The sequence below is a fragment of the Tachyglossus aculeatus genome, chromosome X4 (assembly GCF_015852505.1).
Source record: "Tachyglossus aculeatus isolate mTacAcu1 chromosome X4, mTacAcu1.pri, whole genome shotgun sequence".
In the NCBI taxonomy this organism is placed as follows: domain Eukaryota; kingdom Metazoa; phylum Chordata; class Mammalia; order Monotremata; family Tachyglossidae; genus Tachyglossus; species Tachyglossus aculeatus.
In genome coordinates this window covers 31,025,269-31,040,078 of record NC_052098.1, presented here as the reverse complement: position 1 = coordinate 31,040,078, position 14,810 = coordinate 31,025,269, and positions in this window count along the sequence as shown.

Below are 14,810 nucleotides of genomic sequence, written 5' to 3'. Positions count from 1 at the left end.
GTGGTCCAACCTGATTAGCTTTTATCTACCCCAGAACTTGGAACAATGCCTGACAAATAGTAAGTGCTTAACAAATACCATAAAAAACCCAACACACTGAATTGTCCCTTACACTACAGCAAGAAAGGTGTCTGCCTCACGTAGTTCTACAGAAATTTTCTGTGTTACTTCTACCAGCACAAAATAGCAGAAAATTCATAAGTTCACCACAGTGATGTAGTGACAGTGGAGAGGAAAAAAAAAACCCAAAAAGGTAGATATTTCAATAGGGCACACATTTAAAGCAAAACTTGGAAAAAACTGCCTCACTTGGCAGGTGGTTGAGAGCAAAATTTATAAAGTGATGTGGTGAGACATTCGATTTAAAAAAGCAATGATAAACTGTTAGCTAATGCATTATTAATTGCTCTGAGAAGCTTCTGCTCACTAAAATATATTGGAATGAGCAAGCCATACATACATAAATATATTTGTTTTTCTTATAATGTAGGGATTGTGTTTCAATGAGAGCCACTCTAATAAAACATAGACTTGTTCTCATGCTATGTCTGACACCATGTACTTGTGGACAACCCTTACATAGCACTGAGTTCTGTCCTGTTGGTCTCTTTTGGAAAGTTTGGTCTCTCTTAGGAAAGCAACCTGGGGAAGGAAGGAAAGCATGATTTCTCTAAGATGGAATCATGCCCCTCTCTAATACGTTGGGGTTTCTTGAAGGAGTCAACAAAATTCCCCCCCCACCTTCATTTTGATAGCCCACCACTCTCCCCATCTTCAAAGTACTCCTAAAACAAAAAAAAAAAACCCACTTCCTCCAAGAGGTCTTCCCTGATTAAGCCCCCACTTCCCCTATCTGCCCTCCCCTCTGAGTCAACAGTGTACTTGGATGTTTACCCCTTAATACTCAGCCCATCCCCACAGTATTTATGTGCATATCCTTATACTCCATTACCCCTATTGAAGTTTATTTTAATGTCTGTCTCCTCCTCTAGACTGTAAGCGCCTCATGGGCAGCCATATTGTACCATATACTGTACTTTCCCAAGTGCTTAATACAGTTAGTGCTCAATAAATACCATTGATAAAGGGGCACCAATGCGCATCATAAAGTTCCAAAGCAGAAATCTTTTTTTTTTTTTTAAAAAAAAAAGTACTTACGTTGAGGGAATACACTGTCATGGTTAGAAAATTGACTAACATAAAAGATACTAAGTATAAGGCTAAATGGCCACTTTGGGGGATGAAGTATAAATAGTTTGGATCACCCAAGGGATCTGTGGTAAGACCAGCTTTATTTAACCTTTTCATAAATAATTGGGAAAATAGAAAACTCACAGTGAAGTCTTCAAGTTGGCCAATGACCCTAAACTCTTCTGGGTAGTGACATGCCATGTTGATGGGAATGAAATACTGGCAGATATTAAACTGTGTGAGCAGGAAAGTGGCTTGTGAATTTTAATGTGAATAAGTGCAAAGAATTGGATCTAGATAAAATGATCCCAAAAGATAACTACCTGATGATAGAATCTCAGTTATTATATGTCAAGAAAGCAGTTCTTAAGGACCTAAGGTCTCATTAAATTCAGCAAATCGACAGGACCACCATGTTAATTGGTTATTGCTGTTGTCCAGCTCACCTATAACCCTTAAACTTCACTGAGCCCTCTAATCAGCACATCCCTGTCCTTCCTTTCCAACATCCTCTCTCATCTTCCTCCAACCCCACCCCAAACCTCATCTTCCCCCACCTGTTATCCTGTCCCAGGACCACTCTTCATTCCCCTCCTTCTGCACTAGTGCCCATCAGCTCATTCCCATCCAACCCCTCTCCACCCCTCACACCAAACCCCTCTCTCAACATCTCCTCACAGCCTCAGCCAAGTGCAGCCTGTGAAAAAAGAGGACTCCCCCAACTATACCCTCATTTCCTCTTCTCCCACTCCCTTCTGTGTCATCATTACACTTGTATTTACACCCTTTATTCAACCCTCCTTCAGCATTTCTGTGCATTTAGGAGGAATTCCCAGACTGAGCCCCCTCTTTCCTCCCCATCCCCCTCACCTTACCTCCTTCCCCTCCTAACACCACCTGTATGTATATATATATTTGTACATATTTAATACTCTATTTTACTTGTACATATTTATTCTATTTATTTTGTTAATATGTTTTGTTGTCTGTCTCCCCCTTCTAGACTGTGAACCTGCTGTTGGGTAGGGACCATCTCTACATGTTGCCAACTTGTACTTCCCAAGCACTTAGAACAGTGCTCTGCACACAGTAAGTGCTCAATAAATACAATTGAATGAAAGAATATCCATGATTTCTTTATTCATATTAATGTCTGTTCTCCTCCTCTAGACTATAAGCCCACTGTGGGCAGGGAACAAGTCTACCAACTCTATATTGTATTCTCCCAAGGGCTTAGTACAGTGCTGTACACACAGAAGGCACTCGATAAATGATTGATTCATGTTCAAGTTGAATTCTTTCAACTCACTGGTCTAAGGCCAACAAAATGCTGGATAGCAACAGGGAGACTATAGAAAACAAAACACAAAGCAGAGTTCTGCCATTTTATTATTAGTGTGATGCATGTCATTAGATTGTAAATATTTTGAAGTCAGGGGGATATCACTTCTATTGTCTTTTCATGAGACCTTAGTACAGTGCTGTGCACACAGAAGACCATCAACAAATGCTTCTTTCATTGCTGCTGCCACCACCATTGCTTATCTGTTCCTGAAATATGGCATTCAGTTTTGGTTGCTACATCTTAGAAACGGCATAATTGAGCTGGAGAGGATACAGAGGAGAGAAACTGTGATGATTAGGAGGATGGAGCTGTTTCAATATGAGAGTAGATTGGAAAGGAGTCAATTTTTCAGACTGGAAAGTTGAAGGCTGAAGTGGAGAAATGATTGAATTTTATAAAATCATGAAGGGTGTGGGCAAAATGAGTACAGAATTAGTCACTGAATCCTATAACGCTAGAATAAAGGGGCACTCATTGAGGCTTGAAGATGGCAGATTTAAAACAAACAAAAAGAAAAACATTTTTCATGCAGTGGGTGGTAAGCATATAAAATTCATTACCACAAGAATTTGTTCATGCAGAAAACAACAATAGGTTCAAGAGAGGGCTGGATAAATAAATGGATGAGAAGGCAGGATATTGGGCAGAATATATAACATTTTCCTATGACTCAGCTTGGCCTTTCTTATGTTCATGGGTTTTTAATGTGAAAGGAACAGGCTTCCTTTCATTCAGGTGAAAATAGGACTATACACTGTGATGTCTTTTTTAAAAATGCCAGTTTGATTTACAAATAAAGTTAGTGACTTGCCTGGTTCTAGTTAACACTTCACTCACATTTTGAATTTGAGTTTCCCCATTTCCAACTAAAAGTTTACACTTGAAAATATGCCATTGCTCAAATATTCATTAAACATTATAACCTCTCTATTTAATGTACATACACACATTCTTATGTCTTCCCTTTGGTACTGAAGATCAAAATGGCCTAGTGGAAAGAGTAAGGTCTTGGAGTCAAAGGACTTGGGTTCTAATCCCAGCCCCACTACTTGCCTACTGTGTGACCTTAGGCAAGTCACTTCACCTTTCTGTACCTCACTTATCTGTGGGATGTGGACTATGTCCAACCTGATTAGCTTGTATCTATCCCAGCACTTAGTACAGTGCTTGGCACGTAGTAACAGCTTAACAAATATCACTTAAAAAAAACCCAAAGAGATCATACTACTGATGGTGGGAGCATAACAATACATGATTGCAAAGAACAATATATGACCAATGCTCCAGACAACTGTCTGGAATGCTCCTTAACTGTCTGGATGTACAGAGAGAAACATATCTCTTTGTTGCGCTTGCCCTACACAGGGCCTGTCTCTATTTTGAACCTGCTTCCCCATATCCAGATCTCACCAGCGCTTTTCTCAACAACAGCAACTTCTGTCTTGATTGTTACCCTCCAGGCTGGTCTGTCTGCTGCAGTGATCTCCCCACAGTCCACTTAATGTCACACTGTTTAAGGCTTTACTTAACCGTGTCTCATTTTGACCTCCAGATTGTGACCCATTCCAGTTCACTGTTCAGTAGCTACTTGGATATGTTGCTATTATCCATTAATATTAGCAACTGTGGTATTTGTTAAGCACTTTCTATATGCCAAGCATGGTTAAACACTGGAGTAAATACAAGGTGGGACACAGTCCCTGTCTCACATGGGGCTCCCATTCTAAGAGGGTACAAGAACAGATATTGACTCCCCATTTTACAAATGAAGAAACTGAGGCCCAGAGAAGTGAAGTGACTTGCTCAAGGCTAACATGCTAGCAAGTGACAGAGCCAGGATTAGAACCCATGTGTTCCCTAACTCCCAGGCCCATGCTCTGTTGTCCCAGTAGAGATGTGGTACTAGCCAAATTGATTCTATGTTGGCAAGCTAAACTGTGTTCAAGTGCCTCATTGTAGGCAAACCTGCTATTTGATGTGGAGCATGTTACATAGATGTGTAACCAGTAAAAGTACTCCAAGAGCTGGATATGTCTTCTGTAGTAGACCCAGCTCTCACAGGTATATAGAAGACTGGACACCACAACAACCCAGTCTTGTAGACCTTCAACTTGAAATGGAGCATGATGCCCCATTGGGGCCACACTCTGTCTTTAAATGTAGTGGAAATTATTTCTGGATTTTCTCCCCTTTCTGGTTAGAAAAGTACCTGTCCTTTTTTTTTGTTAATTCCTACAATGACTCATTTGCATGACTACCAGTAAAAGTCAGTTCTCAGGGCAGATTTTCATTAAAGAGAGTAAATTTGTCACCACCTTCCCAGAACTATATTTATCAGAGACTGCTTTTAAGCATTCTATGGTCCCCAGTAGTGCCACAAAGGCAATGGAACACTATCATGCCAATCTGATCAGAGTAGCTCAGAAATTCCGGAGAAGACTAGTGCTGGAAGGAATTCATTCCTTTTGTAAGGGTAAGGAAAATGCACTTTCAAAAGAGAATGGGAGAAACAGGATGCTGGTAGGAGTTACATAATTTTAAAAATCCCAGAATTTTACTTCATTTTTTTCATTTTAGTTTACACTCATTATTGCTTATTACCATTTTTGAGAAATCCAGTGCCTGAATTTCCTCATTAAAAATAATAATAATGATGAAACTCCTTCAGAACTAGCCAGATATTAAAAGCCTGATATACAGACTTGCTAATCAGCCAAGTGCTCTGGCAGAATTCGATTCCAATTCAGAACCTAAGTAGCTATCATTAAAGCATTCAACATTTCCAACTCCCTCTCATCTCTTCTGCATCAAAAGCTACCCCTCCTCTGTACCCTCATATTAATAAATGTTCTGACTTTTCATCAAAGCATGGAACTTCATATTCTTTAGGTCCTGGAAAGATTACTATACAGTGCCTTACGGGTGTGAGTATTTAAGGATTTACTAAAGTTGTCTAGTGTTTACTCAACTGTCACACCTTTTAACACTCAGTTCTGCCAAAACATACTTTCACTAAGCATTTTGGCTAGAACGGAAAGGTGGAGTTAGGGAAACTTCCTCTGACAATGCAAGCCTGTTTGGATGTTAAAAAAAAAAAAGAAAAAAAAGAGTGGTGTTGGGAGAAATTACTGCATTCACAATATTGGACAGTGAATACACCGAAGTTTTCCTGAACATGACATTCTGCAAGAACACAAATCCCACATTTGGGAGAGTTAGTGCACTTCTTTATGCTCCCTAAGCACCTAGTATGGAAAAATATTGATGATGATGAAGGCTGGTCGTTGATAATGAGAATGACTGATGATGGAAAAGAGTTGTCACCATCATCAATATTCAGCTTCTCATTTAATTAACTTACACCACTCCACGACCACTGACAATCCTAGAAGTCAGATTACCCCTCTGTCTTTCTCTTTTTAATTATCACTGAATCTGTTCCTCTATGGATCTGCAGTAGCATGTGAGCAGATGAATCCAATCTTTTGGGACTCTAAGGCTCTGTTCTGTAAATTAACAAATAGAGCTGAATGTGCCCTCCCCTCCCAGTTCCTTGAAAGAAGATTGGGCAAACAGCATAGGAGTGACAGCATCTGACTAGGGAATGGTACTAGTGACATGGAATACTCCTAACTCTCACTCCTCAAGTCAAGTCTGTTTTTGTAAAGCCAATATTTTGTGGACTTGCCTCCTTACTGAACTCCCTGCCTCTCCCCACTTTACTCTGCTGCCCCGATCATTTTTCAACAAAAGCTTCCAGTCCATGATTCCCCACTCAAGAACCTTCAGTTGTTGCCCATCCACCTCCACAAACAGAAACTCCTTACTGTCAGCTTTAAAGCACTTAATCACCTTGCCCCCGCCTACCTCAGCACTCTTCTACTCAACCCAGCCCACACACTTCACTCCTCTAATACCAACCTACTCACTGTACCTCGATCTCACCGCTGACCTCTCATCCACATCCTGCCTCTAGCCTGGAATGCCCTCCCTCTTCATATGTGACAGACCCACCTTCAAAGCCTTATTGAAGGCACAACTCCTCCAGGAGGACTTCTCTGACTAAGCCCTCATTTCCTCTTTTCCCACTCGCTTCTCTGTCACCCTGATTTGCCCTCATGACTCACCACCCTTGGCAACACTTGTGTATATATCCGTAATTTACATTAATGTCTGTCTCCTCTGCTAGACTAAGCACATTGTGGGCACAGAATGTGTCTGCTATATTGTGTTGTAATCTCCCAAGCACTTAGTTCACACAATAAGCACTCCAATTGATTGATTTTGTGCAAGATATTAATATCTGATGCAAAGGTAGTATAGCCTCTAGAAGAGGCAGAACATAAGGTCCAGCTTAAGTTTTCCGGGGCATAAAAGGTATCAGGATTTGGGCTTCAAGGCTGTCCATCACCTCGCCCCCTCCTATCTCACCTCCCTTCTCTCCTTCTACAGCCCACCCCGCACCCTCCGCTCCTCTGCTGCTAATCTCCTCACCGTACCTCGTTCTCGCCTGTCCCGCCATCGACCCCCGGCCCACGTCATCCCCCGGGCCTGGAATGCCCTCCCTCTGCCCATCTGCCAAGCTAGCTCTCTTCCTCCCTTCAAGGCTCTACTGAGAGCTCACCTCCTCCAGGAGGCCTTCCCAGACTGAGCCCCTTCCTTCCTCTCCCCCTCGTCCCCGTCTCCATCCCCCCCATCTTACCTCCTTCCCTTCCCCACAGCACCTGTATATGTATATATGTTTGTACATATTTATTACTCCATTTATTTATTTATTTTACTTGTACATATCTATTCTATTTATTTTATTTTGTTAGTATGTTTGGTTTTGTTCTCTGTCTCCCCCCTTTTAGACTGTGAGCCCACTATTGGGTAGGGACTGTCTCTATATGTTGCCAACTTGTACTTCCCAAGCGCTTACTAGTGCTCTGCACACAGTAAGTGCTCAATAAATACGATTGATGATGATGATGATGACTAATGAAAATTAGGCAATGGACATCAATTATATTTTAATATACAGCCTGTCTTTTTTATTCACATCCAGTTAGAATTTGAAGATAATCTGAATTGTACATTGCTAGGACCCACTATTGTGTTTTCTTAGTCTAGTCATACTGGAGGCAGTAGATAGCTTGAAGAGGAACAGTGGAGAAGGGTCTGGATGCTGACTGACTACCTGCATTTCTCAATCTCCATCCTTGTGGAGGGGGATCATGTGGACCAACTCCATGGTATTGTGCTCCCCCAAGTGTTTAGTGCAGTGGTCTGCTCACAGTAAGTACTCAAATACCGATGCTTTGAGTGCTTTGTTCGGAACCTTTCTGATCCCTTTGCATTTTAGAGATCCTGGTGTGCTGCTCAAAGGTCCTGGGACCGAATCCTGGCCAATCCATGTGCAAATGAAGCACCAGGTGGGAATAAAGCAAATTTGAATATTTGTGATGTTTGAAAATTATTTGCAAGGCTAATCTACGGGTTTTTTTTAAGTTTGGCTTGCGATTTGCATTTAAATCCATGGGAAGATTAAAATGATTTTATTACTTCAATAAAATGATTGCACCTCAGCAACATACATATCTAGAACGGTAGGAGAAAGGAAAAGAGAAGATTCAATTTGCGAAGGACCTAAGCCAATGATTAGCTCTCTGGGGTGAGATTTGAACTCTAACGTCAGTGGTCAAGAGCGAGTTTAAACCTAAACAAGTCAAGGAGCCCTCAGACCATAATGCACAAACAAAGCAATGTAGGGGAAAACAAGAAAAAGCACATAATTTGGCACTATGCTCTGCAACGACCTTCAGAGGAGGTTTAGCTTAGAACAGTGCTTTGCACATAGTAAGTGCTTAATAAATGCCATTATTATTATTATTATTATAAAGCATATTTGTGTATAATAAGGCATATTTGTGTGTAGTAAGCCCACCAGGGATTCCATTCACAGCTGCCGTGGAGAAAAATGATTTAGCAGAGGCCATATGTATGACAGTTTATAATTGTTACAGATATAGCCCACAAGTTGCTGAGTTATTTATGCCTTCTCCCCCACCCCTCCCCCCAGATAACAGACCTGTGATTCCCTAGCGACAGAATCAGGGTTCAAAATGGACATAGTTTTCCAATGTAAACCTCACTAATCACATTTGATTTAAATGCCTAGTGGAAAAAATATCACCATTGTAAAGTGTCCATTTACTACGTGATGTTATTAGGAGAAATGTTTCTCAGTAGAAAAGCATAATTCTAAGAGAACGAAAATGAACTTTATATGTACATTCCTCATCAATTTGCTATCAGGCTACGGACAGGGATAGCAGTTACCTCATCTTTATTTTTTTTCATCTCTAGCATAGTGATCATGTTTCTCAAATTCCCAGAAATAGTTTAAAAAAAGAAATTATAAACATTTGAACACATACTGAGTGCTATTAAAATAATGTTGGGTATGATGGCCCTGTCTGAGATTCCAAAGGGTACAGGGACTCACCATCAGTAGTTTCCAAGGAGAGAGCAATCTCACTCTGCCCTCTCCATTATTACCCATTTGGAGCAGGGAGTGTGAGTGCTCCCATCTTCATCTTCCTCTCATTCTCATGAAAATACATTTGAGTGAATAAGAGGTAGGCTGGCTAGCTATTCTGACCATCATGTAATACTTTTAGTTCCCTTTCATGGCTAGTGCAGTGACTATGGGAGAACCTATTTTTATCAGCATATTTTTTCTGAGCACTATACATATGCATTGAATAGTCATATTCTAGGAAGGTCAAGGTACAATGTATATAATATCTCAACACTGCAAGCATACACACAAAAAACTGCCCAGCTGCCTTCATTTCCTCTCCATCAGCTCTTTCCTTATAGTCAAGCTTTCAACCCCTTCACTTCAATGAAGATTATACTCTTTAAGGTCACCAGTGACCTCCCTATAGCCAAGTCCAATGGGCTCTACTCTGCTTTTAACACTGTGAACCACGTCCTCCTCCTCGGAAGCTTTCTGGGACCTCGTTTGGCTGACACTGTACAAGCCTGGTTCTCACTTCAAATACCTTTAGAGTGGAATTTCATTGCATTATGGGATAATCGACAAATGAAATTTCTTAGTTTCCTGTTCAAAAAATATCCCTTCCCCTCCATTATTCCCAGAGACATTTCTGGTCCCAAGTATCCAATTTTTTTTTGGTTTTGTAAATCAGTGAGATGCGTGGCAACCCCGTCACACCATACGTCAGCTCTTCCAGTGGCAGAGCTGTTATTAGATTCCAGATTTTCTGATTCCCAATCCCAAACTATTCTACTAGACTATGCTATTTATCATAGGAAACCACTAGACGCTTCAGCATGTCATCTCCACTCCTCCAATCATTGATTTATTTAAGCCCTGCTGTTGATATAGTGGAAAGATCACTGCTCTGGGCATTAGGGTTTCTAAGCCTGTTGGGTCTGTGCCATCTGTGATAATGGTTTCCACCAAAGAACTACCTAGGACAGTCCGTGAGATGGAGAGCTCAGAAGGAATCCTGAAATGAAGCTCGTTAACCTGGCTGGTGGACCACAACCAGCTGCTAGGTCAGCAGCTGGCATAGCATCAACACTATGTTCATTCATTCAATCGTATTTATTGAGTGCTTACTGTGTGCAAAGCACAGTAATAATAATAATTGTTGTGATATTTAAGTGCTTAGTATGTGCTAAGCACTGTTCTAAGCGCTGAGGTAGATACAGGGTAATCAAATTGTCCCACGTGGGGCTCACACTTAATCCCCATTTTACAGATGATGTAACTGAGGCACAGAAAAATTAAGTGACTTGCCCAAGGCCACACAGCAGACAAGTGGCAGAGGCAAGGTTAGAACCCATGTCCTCTGACTTCCAAGCCCATGCTCTTTCCACTAAGCCATGCGGCTTCTCTCGCACTAAGCACTTGTGAATGTACAAAAACCAGACATTCCTGCCAACGAGCTCACAGCATTCACTTCAGCCATGAATGGGTTTGGTATGATGATGATGGTATTTGTTAAGCACCTACTATGTGCCAAGCACTGTTCTAAGCACTGGGGTAGATACAAAGAAGTCAGGTTGTCCCATGTGGGGCTCACAGACAATCCCCATTTTACAGATGAAGTAACTGAGGCACAGAGAAGTGAAGTATATCAATCGTGTCTACTGAGCACTGTACTAATGCTTGGGAGAGTACAATACAACAGTATAGCAGAGTTGGTTGACACATTCCCTGCCCACGAGTTTACAGTTTAGAGGGGGAGATAGACATTAATAAACCACAGGTATGTAAATAAGTGCTGTGGGGCTGAGGGAGGGATTAATAAAGGGAGCAAATCAGGGTACGTAGAATAGAGTGGGAGAAGAGGAAATGAGGGTTTAGTCAAGGAAGATCTCTTAGAGATGTGCCTTCAATAAGACTTTGAAAGTGGGAAGAGTAATTGTCTGTCGGATATGAAAAGAGAGGGTGTTACAGGCCAGAAGGAGGATGTGGGAGAGAGATGGGCAGTGAGATACATGAGATATATCAACATGACTCAAGGCTCATGTTGGGGTTAAGGTGGAAGAGAAAGTTCTGAGCTGCAGCAGGTAGACCCCGTGGCCAAAGCAGGTTGGCATTAGAGGCGTGAAGTGTGTGGGATGTGTTTAAGTAGGAGAGCAGCAAGGTGAGGTAGGATGAGGCAAGGTAATTAAAAAAAAAATCTTTGCGATATTTCCCAGTACACTGTACCTGTGCTCACCTCCTGGATCACTGTACTCTATACCCCACATGGAACATAATTGGCAGAGACAAGAGAATGTGAATGGTGTTGTGCAAACCATGATCACTTCTAATCAGTTCCTCTACACCGGTTCTCAATACTGAAGTCCCTGCACCAAGGCTCTTCTGACATTTTCAACGGAAGACTCCATCATGGAAAGCAAGGGAAAGAAAAGGAAAACACAATTGCATACAAATGATGTGCAAAAAACTTGCAAGAAGTCTACCTGCATCTCATTTCAATAGTCAAACATGCAAAATCTCTAGAGTTTGACAAACGGTTCAAGGAGCAAAGTTCACTCATTTTCTAATTTCAGTACAATAGGCACATTGCTCCCCTGCTTTCGTTATTCCTGTATTATTTCAAGCATCTTTTTTCAGTGATCTGCATTCCAGAATAAATATCAACCCATGCCAATAAAGCTACTGAAGGGGATCACTAGGGTCAGAACAGAGCCCAAACCAAGAAAAAGTCAATAGAGCAATTATGTTCACTGAGCTAAGCACTTGGAGAGAGGACAATACAAGAGAGTTGGTAGACACATTCCCTGCCCACAAGCATTTTACAGCCTAGAGAGGAAGGCAAACATTAATATGAATACATTCATGTATAAATACATTTGATATAAATAATTTGATTGCTTACTTATATTTTAATATAAATACAGCCTAATCCTCCCCTCTCAGCTGCCTTTGCTACAGTAGCCCACCCCCTTCTTGAAACTGTCTCCTCCCCGTATACCGGCGGCCTAGAACTCCAGCAAGGGAACAGGCACCTTATTCCTCACTCCCTCCGTGCCCCGATAAGAAATCGCCAACCCCCCGACCACGACCCCACGCCAAAGAAGCAAGACAGCAACTCACCAAAGAGATAACATCGTATGATCAGACCACCATCCACAACTAATGACCAGCTAACACCACTCAACCCCTTCGCTCCAAACCGACGCTTTAACGATTCGCTAATTGCAGCTTGGAATTTGTGGATTCCCCACAGCTGGGAGCGGCTGAGTCACACCACCTACTATTCATTCATTCATTCATTCAATCGTATTTATTGAGCGCTTACTGTGTGCAGAGCACTGTACTAAGCGCTTGGGAAGTACAAGTTGGCAACATAGAAGAACCTGCTTTGGCCAGGGAGTCTACACATCACCTGCTGCAGCGCAGAACTTTATTTCTCTTACGCCCAAGCCCCAACATGAGCCTTGAGTCATTCTGACATACTCTGATATCCCTTCCTCTTTCCCCCGCGCCCAGTCCTCTAGACTGTAAGCTCGTTGCAGGCAAGGGAATATGGCTGCTATATGGTCCTCTCCCAAGTGCTTAGTAATAATAATAATAATGATGGAATTTATTAAGCGCTTACTATATGCAAAGCACTGTTCTAAGCGCTGGGGAGGCTACAAAGTGATCAGGTTGTCCCACGGGGGGCTCACAGTCTTAATCCCCATTTTACAGATGAGGTCACTGAGGCCCAGAGAAGTTAAGTGACTTGCTCAAAGTCACACAGCTGACAAGTGGCGGAGTCAGGATTTGAACCCATGACCTCTGACTCCAAAGCCTACGCTCTTTCCACTGAGCCACGCTGCTTCTCTAGTACAGTGCTCTGCACACAGTAAGCGCTCAGCAAACATGATTGACTGACTGGCCCAGCACCCCTCTTTATCCCCCTCTCCTCAAGCCGTCCTTAGTGCACTCCCGTCCAAAACCTCCCTATCTCTTGCAGCGTCCCCACCCCACTCCCCTCCTGATCATGTCCCCTCTTGGTTCTCCTCCTATCTGACCACTCCTTCTCAATCTCTTTTGCTGGCTCCTCCTCTGCCTCCCACCCTCTGACAGTAGGGGTCCCTCAAGGCTCAGTTCTAGGTCCCCTTTTATTCTCCCTCTATACCCACTTCTTTGGAGAACTCATTCACTCCCATGGCTTCAACGACCATCTCTATGCAGATGATTCCTATATGTTGCCAACTTGTACTTCCCAAGCTTTTAGTACAGTGCTCTGCACACAGTAAGCGCTCAATAAATACGATTGACTGAATGAATGAATTCCCAAATCTACATCTCCAGCACTGACCTCTCTCCTTCCCTGTCATCTTGCATTTCCTCCTGTCTTCAAGACATAACTACTTGGATGTTCCACCTATACCTCTAATTAAACATGTCCAAGACTGAACTCATCTTCCCACCCAAACCTTGTCTTCCCCACGTCTTTCCCATCACTGTAGACAACACCACTATCCTCCCTTCCTCACAAGCCCGTAAACTTGGTGTTGTCCTCGACTCATCTCTCTCATTCCACTCACATATTCAGTCTGTCACCCAATCCTATCGGTTCTACCTTCACAACATTGCTAAAATCCTCTCTCCCTTCTCCATCCAAACTGCTACCATACTGATCCAAGCACTTACCCTATCCCACCTTGACTACTGCCTCCTCGTTGACCTCCCGGCCTTCTGTCACTCCAATCTATACTTCACTCTGCCGCATGGATCATTTATCAACGAAAACGTTCAGTTCGTGTTTCCCCACCCCTCAAGAACCTCCAGACCACCACCCTCTCCATCTTCAAAGCATTGCTAAGGTCACAACTCCTCCAAGAGGCCTTCCCCGGTTAAGCCCTCTTTTCCCCGGCCCGCTCTCCCTTCTGTGTCATCTATGCACTTCAATCTGTGACCCTTGGACATTTGAAATTCACCCCTCCCCCAACCCCACAGCTCTTATATACATATCTTTAAATTTTATATTGCAAATTATTTATTTATTCATATTAGTGTCTGTCTTTTTCTCTAGACTGTAAGCTTGTTATGAGCAGGAAATGTGTCTAATTCTGTTGTACTCTCCCAAGCACTTAGTACATAGTAAATGCTCAATAAATACGATTGATTGATTGATGTGCTTTTAATAAGGCTTTGAAGGTGGGGAGAGTGGTGGTCTGTCAGATATGAAGGGGTAGGGAATTCCAGGCCAGAGGCAGGACGTGGATGAGAGGTCAGCAGCAAGATAGACAAGATCTAGGTACTGTGAGAGGGCTGACATTAGAAGAAGGAAGTGTGTGGGTTGGGTAATAGAAATCAGAGAAGTAGGGTAGGAGAGGGTTAGGGGATTGGCATCAATCAGCTTTAAAGCCAGTGGTAAGGACTTTATGCTTGATGTTGAGGTAGATGGGTAACCACTGGAGGTTCTCAAGGAGTGGGGAAACATGGATTAAATATTTTTTTAGGAAAATGATCCAGGCAGAAGGATGAAGTGGGGAGAGATAAGAAGCAGGGAGCCAGCAGGAGGTTGATGCAGGGAGATTGAAAGGACTATGATGGAGTTGAGGCCATCTGATTTGCCAAGAAAAAGGTCACTGGTGAGCTTTGGGAAATCAGTTTCAGTGGAGTGGAAAAACCAGTTGGATTCATTTGTAAAATTTTCCTTTCTTCCTCAAGCATTTAGGAGGGGAACACACAATTGAGAAAAAAATGTATTTTAAAAAAGCTTGACCCAAATCATTTCACAACAATTTG